Source organism: Protopterus annectens, chromosome 7.part0, assembly GCF_019279795.1.
Source record: "Protopterus annectens isolate FY-2018-M chromosome 7.part0, PAN1.0, whole genome shotgun sequence".
NCBI lineage: Eukaryota > Metazoa > Chordata > Ceratodontiformes > Protopteridae > Protopterus > Protopterus annectens.
Genome location: NC_056739.1, coordinates 1042050997 through 1042063569, shown reverse-complemented (window position 1 = coordinate 1042063569; position 12573 = coordinate 1042050997). Strand labels below are relative to the sequence as shown.

At 46.4% G+C, this 12573-nt stretch overlaps 1 protein-coding gene across 2 annotated transcripts in view; it reads right to left on the bottom strand.

Moving 5' to 3' along the window:
- The window catches only part of LOC122806838 (protein FAM227B-like), a 705369-nt gene that overhangs the window by 313791 nt on the left and 379005 nt on the right, over nt 1-12573 (bottom strand). The gene's annotated exons all lie outside the window — the stretch shown is intronic.

Genomic DNA, 12573 nt, shown 5'->3' with positions numbered 1-12573 from the left:
TTACTAAAAACAAAATATGGTAACAAAGGACAGCAGGCTCACAAGTATTTATTAAGCACTTTTCGTTTAGTCAAGGTAACCAAACTTCTTCAGATCAGTTCCTGTATTGTGTCCCTGTCCACCCTGTAGCACTCTACAATGTCCACATCATGTATGATGTGACAAATTAAACGTAGCCTGAAAACTTTTCTCCATCTTGGCCTAGGCATATCTGCAGCAATAACACATTGCTTGCAGCCTGTAGCACAAACAAAACATTATGTCTGTGTAGACTTTCTATAGCTGTATTTTACTTCTTTTGAAATCCACTGGAAAAAAACAGCATGGAGTCTACATGGTTGCTTTATAACTTGTTGAATAGCTCCACCAGACTGGTTTATCAGCATGCAGGTCAGCTGCTTATGCTGTAATTAGAATCTCTGAAACACAGAGATTTCAGGCTAAGACAGATGCAATCCATTAATAATCTACTCCATTATAAAAAGGCAAATGTGTAGCTTTCCAAACTTTACAAAGGAGTATTTAACGCCAGGAAGCATGGTCCCATTTTGTTATCTACATAATGTATTTGCTGTAATAGATTAAAGACTATTGTGAAGCAAAGATTTGTACACTTTTATCTGTATGCATTAGTTAGAAGTGTATTGTTGGCATGGCCATGTTTGTCAAGCCATTTCAGAGGTACACACGATTGACAATACCTGAAATCAGAATACTGTGTGATAAATACGTACAAATATTTCAGGGACAGGTCCTTTAAAAACACTTTTAACATTTCAAAGATGTTTTATTAGCAAAATGGCTCATTTGCCTGTTACTTTGTGGCTGGGGGGAGCAAAGAAGAGTTACTGTTATGTCACAAACTAGAATGGACTGTTCTTTTGGGGAGGGAGCACAGCTGAGTTACTGCTATGGCACATACAAGGATATGTTGCTCTTGTCACTGTCCTTGTTTTGCATCCTGCCTGTTATTAGTATTTCACATATGTATACTCTTATGTTTTTCCAGTGGGTACTACTGACTGCCTAACTTTAGTGTTTTATCTGGAAACAGTTACTTTGTAGTTATGCAATACTTATATGTATTATCATTCTGTTGTCTTTTAGGACAAAAACAATGTCAGTAAGTCAGAGATCCCCATTTAGTGAAGTGGAAAACAATATCATTGTTGGCGCTCTTCATCAACATGGGGCATTTCTGCTGGGAAGGGGTCGGCCCAATATGCAACAAAGGCTACAATTATGACAGCACACTGTTGGCATCAATTCTGTGGGTGGTCACAGCCAGACATATGAACAGGTGTGTCACAAGGCCACTGAAAATGATTACCAATGCACAGAGGTGAGCAGCTGCTGTTGCCCGAGACAAAGAAGTTATGTACTCACCATAACATTCCATCTGAGTAGGTAATCTTTATTTGTCAGCAACCTGTGGGTATCAGATCCATATTGGATCTGAGCCGGCAGTTTCAAACAGCTAAGATCCGAGCTCCAAGCTCCTCCCCTTACCCATAATCCCCTGCTAACCCTTCCTGTCCTCAGATCAAGTTTGCTTAGCAATACAGAGTAGTATAACACAGGAGTCACCTGCAGATCCTAACCTAATTTATCTGGAAAACAAGGGCTAGGAATCCTTCTAGTATGCACTATAGGTTTGGGAGATTGAGGGAGGGTCGGTTGCTGACAAATGAAGATTACCTACTCAGATGGAACGTTATGGTGAGTACATAACTTCTTTATCTGAAGCAGTTAACTTCATTTGTCCATCAACCTGTGGGACAGAGTCCCCAGCTACACAAACCTTGGGAGGTCCTAATGGAAGGATATTCCGGAGCACTCCGGAGCCGAAGGATACTCTCCCTCTGGAAATTATGTCCAACTCGTAATGGTTAATGAACATATGAGATGAAGCCCAAGTGGCTGCTGAGCAAATGTCATCCAAGGAAACCCTGGACCAAAAAGCAGCAGAGATGGAAATTGATCGGGTAGAATGAGCGTGGACTCCTTCAGGTTCGGGTCGACCAGAACTTTGACATGCTAGTAGGATACATTGGGAAATCCATCTGGATAATGTAACTTTCGATACTGGTTTTCCCAAAGAGGGTTTCGCAAAGGATACAAAGAGCTGGTCTGATTTCCTGTGACCAGCGGTCTTGTGCAGATAAAATCTTAATTACCTGTGTACGTCCAGGGAATGTAACTTATATTCACCTTTGTTCTGGTAATTTGGAAAGAATACTGGTAAATTAATGGATTGGTTGATGTTGGGTTCCGACGCGACCTTGGGCAAGAAGGAAGGGTTGGTCCTGAGGGAAACTCTATCTTTATGAAAAACCAAGTATGGTGGTTTGGCGCAAAGGGCTTGAAGTTCCAAAACCCTTCTGGCCGAAGTGATGGCAATAAGGAAGGCCGTCTTCCAGGATAAGAATTTTAGGTCAACCGTGGCTGCTGGCTTGAATGGAGGGGCTGTCAGAGATTGGAGAACGAGAGTTAAATCCCATGGAGGAACTTGATCTTTAACAGGAGGTCTCAAGAGGAAGGTGCCTTTTTAAAAGGTCTTACGTAATTTGGAAGAGGCCAGGGGGCTGAGACCATTTCCCACATGATAGTGGGAGATTGCAGCTAACTGGACTTTGACCGTAGAGGAGCTAGCACCCTGGTCGAATAAGGTTGATAAGAATTCTAGTACTGCTGGTAACGGGGCTGTAAAGGGATCTAAGTTTCTGCGTTCCACCCAGATTGAAACACGTTTCCACTTGCTATTATAAACCTTCCTCATGGAAGGTTTATGAGCGGCTACTAAAATAGCCTTAACAGATGACGAGATACCGGGAGTCCTCGCTATCACTGGAACTGGATCAACTAAGCTGTGAGCTTGAGATTGTCCAGGTTCAGGATTGTCAACCTTAGCGGGTGGGAGATCAGATCCGGTGTGGGATCTAGAGCCCATGGGGGGTTCACTAGGTGAGACCACAGGCAAGGCAACCATGCTTGATGAGGCCAGAATGGGGCTATGAGGATCACTCTGCTCCCCAATTGACGTGCTTTCTGCAAGAATTTCAGCATTAGGGGAAGAGGAGGATAAGCATAAAGTAGACCGGATGGCCAAACATCCACCAGAGTGTCTCTGGGGGATTCTCCTGGTGGGGGAATTAGAGCAAAGTAGTCACTGCACTTTGTGTTCAAAGGAGATGCGAAGAGATCGCAGCAAGGTTGACCCCATTTCAGGAAAATTTGCTTCGCCACTCTCGGGTTCAGAGACCACTTGTATGGTGAAAGGATGGTTCGACTCAGCCTGTCTGCCAAGATGTTCGACCAGCCCAGAATGTGCGTTGCTATGAGAAAGCAGTTGGTGGAGATCGCCCATTCCCAAACTCTCATGGCCTCTCGACAAAGTGGGTAGGACCTGGTTCCCCCTTGTTTGTTGATATACCAGACGACTGACATGTTGTCTGTCTGAACTGCAATAGTTCCCAAGGGAAGAAGGGCTTGGAGTGCTTGCAACGCCAGAAGCACCGCCCTCATCTCTAGGACATTGATGTGCAACAAGGCCTCTGATTGGGTCCACGTGCCTTGGACGGTTCTGCCCAAACAGTGCCCCCCCCAAAGGCAAGCAGCATCCATGGTCACTGTGGAAAGAGGGGGAGACACAGAGAACGGACGCCCTTTCTGGAGGTCCGGAGACTGGAGCCACCAGAGTAGGGCTTTCTTGCAAACCCTGCTGAGGGGAATGGGTGCACTCAGTGGATGTTGCAGAATGGACCACTGAACCTGTAGGGTCCATTGCAGTACCCTCATGTTCAGGCGAGCCAATGGTAGTAGATTGATAGTCGCCGCCATAGAGCCTAGAGCCCTCAGGACCAATTCCGCTGGAGGAGCCGGGTAGTTCAGAAGGGCTAGCACATGAAGCTTCAGGGTCCAAAGTCGGTCCAAAGTCAAAAAGACCTGCAGAAGATTTGTGTCCAATCTGGCTCCAATGAAGTCTAAGACCTGGGTTGGTTGGAGAGAAGATTTTTTGACATTGATTGTGATTCCCAGTCGGGAAGCCAGGTGGAGGAAATAATCTCTGGCTGAGCACAGTAGATGCCTGTTGGGGGGGTCGGACAGGAGCCAGTCGTCTAGGTATGGAAAGACCTGTATTCCCTGAAGTCTCAGGTGGGCCGCTACCACTGCTAATACTTTGATAAACACCCTGGGGGCTGTGGTGAGACCAAAGGGAAGGATCCTGAACTGGTAGTGACTGACTCCTAGCCAGAAGCGGAGAAACCTTCTGGATTGCCTGTCCATCAGAATGTGGTAGTGCGCGTCCTTGAAATCTATGGAGCACATCCAGATGTTCTCCTGCAGCAGTGGGAAAATGGACTGAATGGTGACCATCCGGAACTTTTCTTTGGCCACTGGCAGGTTTAGGAAGGATAGATCGAGGATTGGTCTTAGGTCCCCTGTCTTTTTTGGCACCAAAAAGAACCTGGAGTAAAAGCCTGATCCGGATTGGTCTGGGGGGGACATGCTGGATTGCTCCTTTTTCTAGCAGCTGAAGGATTTCTGCTGCTGCTGCCTCCCTTTGATTGGGTGGGACATCGGGGAAGCACCCAGCAATCTGTTGTAATGGACTCCCACATAGCCAGGTGCCTCGAAAAATGTCCTCCGACTGCCTCCAGAGTAGAGCAGTCAGGTAACCCCTCAGGGTTTCTGTGCGGGCCGATCAGAAAAGGGTTCTCTCGACCCAAAATTCTTCGGTCCCCCTCTGCCTCTGGGCCGGCGTCCACCCTGTCCTCCTCTGCCTCTGAAGGATGAGGGGTCTGGAGCAAAACGGGACTGTTGAGATTTCCGGAACCACATCTTCTTCTGTCCCTTTTGGTTCCTAGTGAAGGACCTCTGGAGAGAAGAGAAGTGGACTCCGATGGCAGACAATGTCTTCCTGTCTTTCTCGCTCTGGACCAGCATGTCACGTACGGTCTTGCCAAAGAGGGAAGAACCGTCAAATGGGGCATTAGCGAAGGACGCCTTAAAGGGTTCCGCAAAATCACAATGGTGGAGCCTAGCATGCTGTCGTAAGACAATGTGCGCTCCACTAGCTCTAGCGGCTCCTTCTGTGGCATGAGAGGGGAGCCACATAGAGGTGTTAGAAATGGATTTGAGAGTGGCCATTCAGGTAGAGAATACTTCCTTATCCTCTGCCAACATGGACTCTGGGGGCGATCTGACGTATTCTTTGATGAGATCCCGTTGGAGTCGTATCACGTGTGCCATATAATTCAGCGACCTTACCAAGAAGGTGGCTGAAATGAACATCCACTTCCCCAAACGGTCCATCGTCCGAGACTCCTTGTCTGGAGGGTGGACCGAGGAACTCTCCTGGGCCAGTTCCTTTTTAGTGGTGGCCGCCACCAACATGGCATCTACAGGAGCACCCTTGCTCCAGCAAGTTCTATCGGAAGGGGGACTAAGAATTTTATCGGGCCTCTTGGGAATGGGCTCCACAGTGTCCGGCTCCTTCCATGCCCTGGTAGTAATCAAGTCCACCAGGGGGTCGGCAGGAGGGGACACACAAGAGGTAGATGGGCCTGCGTCAAACACCTCCAAAAATACAGACTCATCCAAGGAAGGTTTTTGGGTGGACCACCCCCCTCTAATTCGAAGCATTTCCATGATGTCTCTGAAGGAGACGTCTTCAGGGGGTGACCTTGGGGAACCTTCCCCTTCCTCTAAATCTGTATCTGTTGTCAAGGACTCAGGTGAGTCCAAGTGCCTCCTCTTGCACTTACGTTTGTGAGGGACCTCCTCAGGGGGGCTGTCCGAAGAGGCCTCACCAACCACATCCTGTTCCTCCAAGGGAACTATCTGGGAAGTAGGCGCAGGCTGTCCCTGGGGCCAGGCTGATGGAAGGTAGGCCCATCTGAGATAGAGTGCAGGGTGGAGCCATAGCTGGAGCCTGGGGTCTCAAATCCCTCGATAGAACCCTCTCCACAACATCGAATGCCGAAGGGAAGCTGCTCTCCCTGGCATCCAAGAGCAGTCCCCTCGGATTTGATGCTTGGATCGCAGCCGGTGCCGAAGCAGTCGGATCCAAAGGGCCAATATGCTCTGACCGAGACGGAGCCGAAGACACACTGACACCTCCGGATCCGTAGCTCAGCTCCTCTTGGCTCCGAGAGCTCGGATCCGAAAAGGGACCCGACAAACTCGAGGGTGCTGTCGGCGCCGAAGTACGAGGTACTATCGGAGCCAACACTCCCCCGGCTCTGACGCTACTCAGCTCTGAAGGCTCCGAACCCCGGAAGTGGGTCGGAGAAGGAGCTATCGGGGCGAAAAAGGGGGTTGAGCTCTCCCATCTGCAGCTGGGCTTGGAGGAACCCAAGCATCATCCGGTCTATGTCTGCATTGGATAAGCTTCTAGTCGACCTAGAGGAGGCCACCGAGGTGGGACGGGAGTGCCCCTCGATGACCTCGAAGGCGACCGGGTCTCCTCCTCCTCTGGCTCCAGAGAAAAATGGGGTGAATGGAGCTAGGAAGGAGAAGGCCTGGAGGCTCTAGGAGAAACCGCTTGCTTGGCTGGCGTGGCCGAGGAGGAAGACTCGGCCCGCCGCTTGTGATGTTTATCCTTCTTGCGCTCTCTCCTAGCTTCCCTCTCCTCCTGGCCTGCGGTGGGAGGATGAGTCCCGGCCAGGGGAGCAGGGATGGGGGGTGGCACTGTTGCGGCCGTGGCAGGTGCCACAGAGGGAGAGGAGGATGAAGTCGGATCCGGGGGCAACAGTCCCACCAAGACCAACTTCGACCTCCTGTCCCTCAAAGCCCTGGGGTTGAAGGCTGCACAAATAGTGCAGCCTAAGGTGAGGTGGTCAACCCCAAGGCAAATAACACACCGAGTGTGGCCATCCGCTGGGGACAGCTTATGATCACACTCGGTGCATTTAGAAAAAAAGGCTTTAGGGCCTCAGACATACTTAGAAAAAAATTCAAACACTAGGCCCAACACAAACACGCCTTCACAAACACAGGGGGAGGACAAACTAACTAAATACAGTTAAGATTAACTAACCAAGTTTACTAATAAAACCAAAAGACTAGTGGTAACACACACACAAATATTTTTAAACAGAATAAAAAGGAAAGATTTTTCTCACAAAAACCTGTTCTACAATGCCTGGAAGCTCGATCAAGCTGCTGACTGAAACACGGCAAACGAGATCTGGGGACAGTAAGGGTTAGCAGGGGATTATGGGTAAGAGGGGAGGAGCTTGGAGCTCGGATCTTAGCTGTTTGAAACTGCTGGCTTGGATCTGATATGGATCCGATACCCACAGGTTGATGGACAAATGAAGTTAACTACTTCAGATCAAAGGATAACCGGGGGAGGGTCCACTACAGAACCACCTCTTACCCCCAGTTGAAGAGTTTTTGAAGAATATCCTCCAACATGAGAGCTCACAGCAGAGTGGACCACAGCATGTCCTTGACATGGGCGCCATTCCTTCTGAGTCCCAAGAGGAGCTTCCAGGTAGGCTTTGTTATATGAGCAGTTGAATAATGTTCTATAATAAAACAACAGAAATAAAAGTTACTTCTGTTATACAAGTCTTTTTTTGGGGGGGACTGAAATCTGCTACAGTTATCAGCTTACTTTGGAGTTGTCAGCCATATACTTGTTGAAGGTACAGTTAATGCAGATATATAGGAGAAGATGTATTACTCACTGTCTTACTGTTAAATGTGATGATGTTGCCCTTACCTCTTGCTTAACTTATTTCAGGACCATGAGAAATCCAGCAACATATGCCTCCTGCAGATGGTAAGCCAAATAAATTTATGTCAGTACTGTAGATCAAGTTAAAGAAATACTATACTGTGTCATTTTAGACCTGTTATGTGTATTGCTGTACTGTCTGTAATAGTAGCAGCAATGTTAATATATATTGCGCCATAGTAGTGCAGGTATTAATGTATGCCTGTGGGTGCATGGGCCCTGTGCCACCTTATGTCAGTGTCTTAGCAAACAGTGATGATGATGGTGGTGAAACTGAGGCACAGTCGATGGGTGCAGATGTTGTATCTGACACAAAGGTTGACATGCAGCCACCCCTTCATTTTCCACAGACACAGCCAGTAGGCCTATGCTACCCAGTCCCCTTAGCCCACAGATATTGGACAGGTGGAGGGCAAGGACATTAATCGTGGAAGTGTAGCTATTGTGGCTTCACTGCCTGTTGACTATGGCCGTAGCCAAAGTGTGGGTGAGGTTCCATGCAGGAGGGTTGATAGGGGTGCTTGGAGGAGGCCTGCTGTCCCCCCTCCACCTAGTGCAGGTGTGTCTTCCCATGTCACTCAATATATGTTTAGGGCCATCATAGAGGCACGGGCATGTTCAGAAAGGTGCTTCAGAAAAAATGTTCAGGATTGTACATGTGGCACAAACTGACATGCATGACTGCCTCCATCGTGTTGCCGATTTACTGGATCAGATGAATGACACATTGGAACAAGGGAAGTCTGTCATGGAATGAGCAGTGCATGTGATGGAACATCTGCTGGGATGGGAACAGCGTCCTCATGGGCATAAGTCAGCCACAACATCTGCTGATAGCCAACATGGCCGATCATGCTTCCGTAGTGACAGCACTTCCACTTTTCCATTGGTGAGTGTGCTGTCCACATACAGACTTGGAAGGTCATGGGTCGTAGTCCTGGGCATTCCTGTGAAGGGAGCATGTCCAACAGACATTGGTCACATTCAGGTAGCAGCACTGCATCTGACCTCGGGTGTGGATGTGCCAGTACAACTTCTGGCAGAGCCAGTTCTCATGGTTGGGGGCGACAACGATGAACTGCATGGCTTACACCTGTCCGACATACCAAAATGTAAAACTAGCACTGAACTTGGCTGTGTTCATGGAGACTCTCACACACTACATTCACAGGACCCCTAACAGACACACACACAACAGCTACATGGTTCAGCCTGCCTGTTTCACTTTCTTACTCGCACACACTCACCGACCTTTTGTGTCAGCCTAGGCATTCTGTCCCCCCACACAACACCTAGGCAAGTGATGATAACTGTGCCATATCCCTGTTTTCTCTCTCTTTTGGACTCATGGATACAAAAGCTTTCTGCTTGATGCACAGGGTGCATAGCTACATTAGTGCTCAGTATATCTGCATTTGTGTTGTTGAACGGATAATTGTACCTGTCACTTATATTTGCCTTGCCAAGTTATACAGTGGGTAGCATCATCATGTCAGTACTTTCTAGTTTATTCTCTTCTAAGAGTTGTAAAGTTAGGAACTGCAATGTGTCTCATTACTTTCTAACTTTTCTCGTTAATGATTTTCCACTACATACATATGGTGCAAATCATAAGTCATGCCATCACATTCAGATCTCAGGATTGTATGACAGCACTGTAGTCAAATCTCATCAGAACAGTAATACAGTACAATGTTCTCTTTTGCCTGAACTTCAACAGACACATGCAGCAGATGGACAGACCACAGGGCTTTCTCATCAACATAACAAAGGGTCTACTAAGCATACCATGATGTATGCATATAGATTAAAAGACATGTCACTGTAATCTGTCTGGTATTGGATGAGATGATGTCTGCCTGAGTTCCAGGCCAGTGTCATGATCATGACCTGGTGGGATGACTGCATATGTACTAATCTGATATAGCCGATGACATCAGCATTGTTTGTTCAGCATATGGTAATAACAGTGTCCCACATGCTGGTGTAAAATGCTCTCTGTAATGTCAAGTAACAACTCACACACATACACACACACACACACACACACACACACACACACACACACACACACACACACACACACAGTTGACTGCAGTGAAACATCTTATAGTGGATGATGTCTGCAGGCCATGTGGAAGGCAAGATGTTGTGAGGGCTGCATGAAATGCATGTGTAGGCTTGTGCAAGTATCAAAATACTGGCAAGCCATGTCACTGGAGAAGTAATTGCAGTATAGCACGGCTACTCTGCTGAGCAGAGATACACATAAACTCAGTTGACTGCAGTAAGAACAGAGCCCCTGCCTAAGTACACAGGCTACAGAATACAGTACTTTATGCAAGCACCATGGCACAAGTCTGACTTTTACATGCTGCAGGTCAATTTATAGTGGATGGCATCAGCAAGCCATGTGGGAGATGAGACATTGTGAGGGCTGCATGAAATGGATGTGTAGGCTTGTGCAAGTATCAAAATACTGGCAAGCCTTGCCATTGGAGAAGTAACTACAGGACAGCATGTCTATTCTGCTGAGGACACACACACACACACACACACACACACACACACACACACACACACACACACACACACACACACACACACACACACACACCAAGTTGACTGCAGTAAGAACAGAACCCCTACCTACATGCACAGACTACAGAACACAGTAATCTACGCAAGCACCATGGCAGAAGTCTGACTTTTACATGGCTGCAGGTCAACCTATAGTGGATGACATCAGCAGTACATGTTGGAGAGATGAAGTTGGGAGACCTGCTTGAAATGGATCTATAGGCAGGTGGAAGTATGAACATACTGTCAATTTATGGGATTGGGATGGTAACTGCAGGATACACACTTGCTCTTCTGGCCAGACACACACTCATACATAGTTGACTGCAGTGAGAATGGAACCCCTACCTAAGTACAAAGACTACAGAACTCAGTATTTTATGCAAGCGCCATGGCACAAGTCTAACTTTTATATGGCAGCAGGTGAACTTACAGTAAATTACATCAGCAAGCCATGTGGGGGACAGCAGGTGTGAGGCCTGCATAAGCACAAAGATTCATAGGTTCACATAAGGCCAGTAGCCTAACAGTGCTAGGGTGTGTAGAAGCCTAGCTGTGTAAAAATACAAGTACCCTTATTGAGCATTGTTTGATGTGTGAATTTAGCAGGGCGAGGGTGTCAGCACCACAGACTGGTCCTGCCCATGAGGGAGCACACAACACTATGTATTACACTTTGTAGTGTGGTTGATACATGTGTGTAAAAAAATACTGAGACCCCAGGGTTGTACGGTTTGGTGAGGGGCAACACTTGCATGCATGTATTGTGAATATATGACATATACTTAGAATGTGCCCTCAATCTGCAATGTTTCCACATGTACTTTTATGTCATACAAAGGAAATGGACAATAAACACCAATAAGAAGTCATCATATATACAGTTCCACAGTGCACTGAGCAGCGGCTTTTCACGATGGTTAACAAAGTGTACACGCATGTGAGTTAAATCTGTTTGTGCGTATTTAAGCAGGACCTTGTATACTCTAGCCCTACACATACACGTGCTGCCACAGGAATAGTTATGTGACAAGCACTGAGAACGCTGCTATTCACTTCTCCATTTCCTATGGTTGTGCTGAGTGCCACATTGCAAAAACAATGACAAAAATTAAAAAAAGAAATTTTAATTTAAAGCAAAGATGATTCATTTTAACAAACAATAAAGAGGATGAAATTGAAGTTGTGAATTGTGCACTGCTTACATGAACTTTTACACTTCACAGACCTACATGTACACCTCTGTAAGTGCAACTTGACACACCCCGACATCATCATTCACTGTTGCTATCCACTAAACACGAACACTGTGGAAGTGCCTACACAAAGTGAACATCCCTACACAATTACAATTTTTTTGGAATTCAGCAATTTTAATGAGTTTTGACCTCATTTGCATCTTCACCATGCTGATAGCCCTGAATCTGCACTGTTGGTAACCATATAGGCAGGCAAACTGAAGGGGAATGCAATGTTGTACACTTAAGGGAAAGTATTACTTCACTATATATCTGCAAAGAATGCAAGTTTTGATAAAATTTGACAGTATTCCATCAGATACTTACTGTATATGCTTACATGACAATATGAATGGTATGTTTCACTGGGTTTACACTTTTAGCTGTCAACATTAGTTACAAGTACAGTCTTCATTTGGGGGTGGGGGAGCAAAGCTGCATTTATGTCATGGCACTTAAAAAGGAATTGTTGCTATTGTTAATCTAATTTTCTAGCAACCATGTCTAATAATGTCATAATGTGTGTAGGGTTACATGTTACGGTTAGTTCTGTACAAATCTACAGACTTTTACTTGGTCTTGTTTCCATGTAGACTCCTTTCCATGGCTGTATTCAGAAAACTTTCTAATACATGAGCAACATGAGTGCAGAGTCTACATGGTTGCTTTACAGATTGTTGAATCACTCCACCGTGTTAGTTTGCTTCATTAGCATACAATTTAGCTACTTATGTTGTAATTTGCATGCCACACACATTGCCATGTTTGCGTGTGAGTGCGCACCGCTATGCAGAGTTTACTGAATCTAAAAATCTTCATGGCCATGTCAACACTGCTGGTCAAAAATGACCATGTAGACTTTACTGAATTCCCCCATGCGTTTTGTAGTTTTGATTATTTTTCGAAATCTAGTTATTTTAACACTACAGCTGGTAGTTGAAGTCAATCCAGTTGTTTTAGCAGGTATTATTGTATTGCCTTCAGGACAGTCTTGATAGTAACACTTCA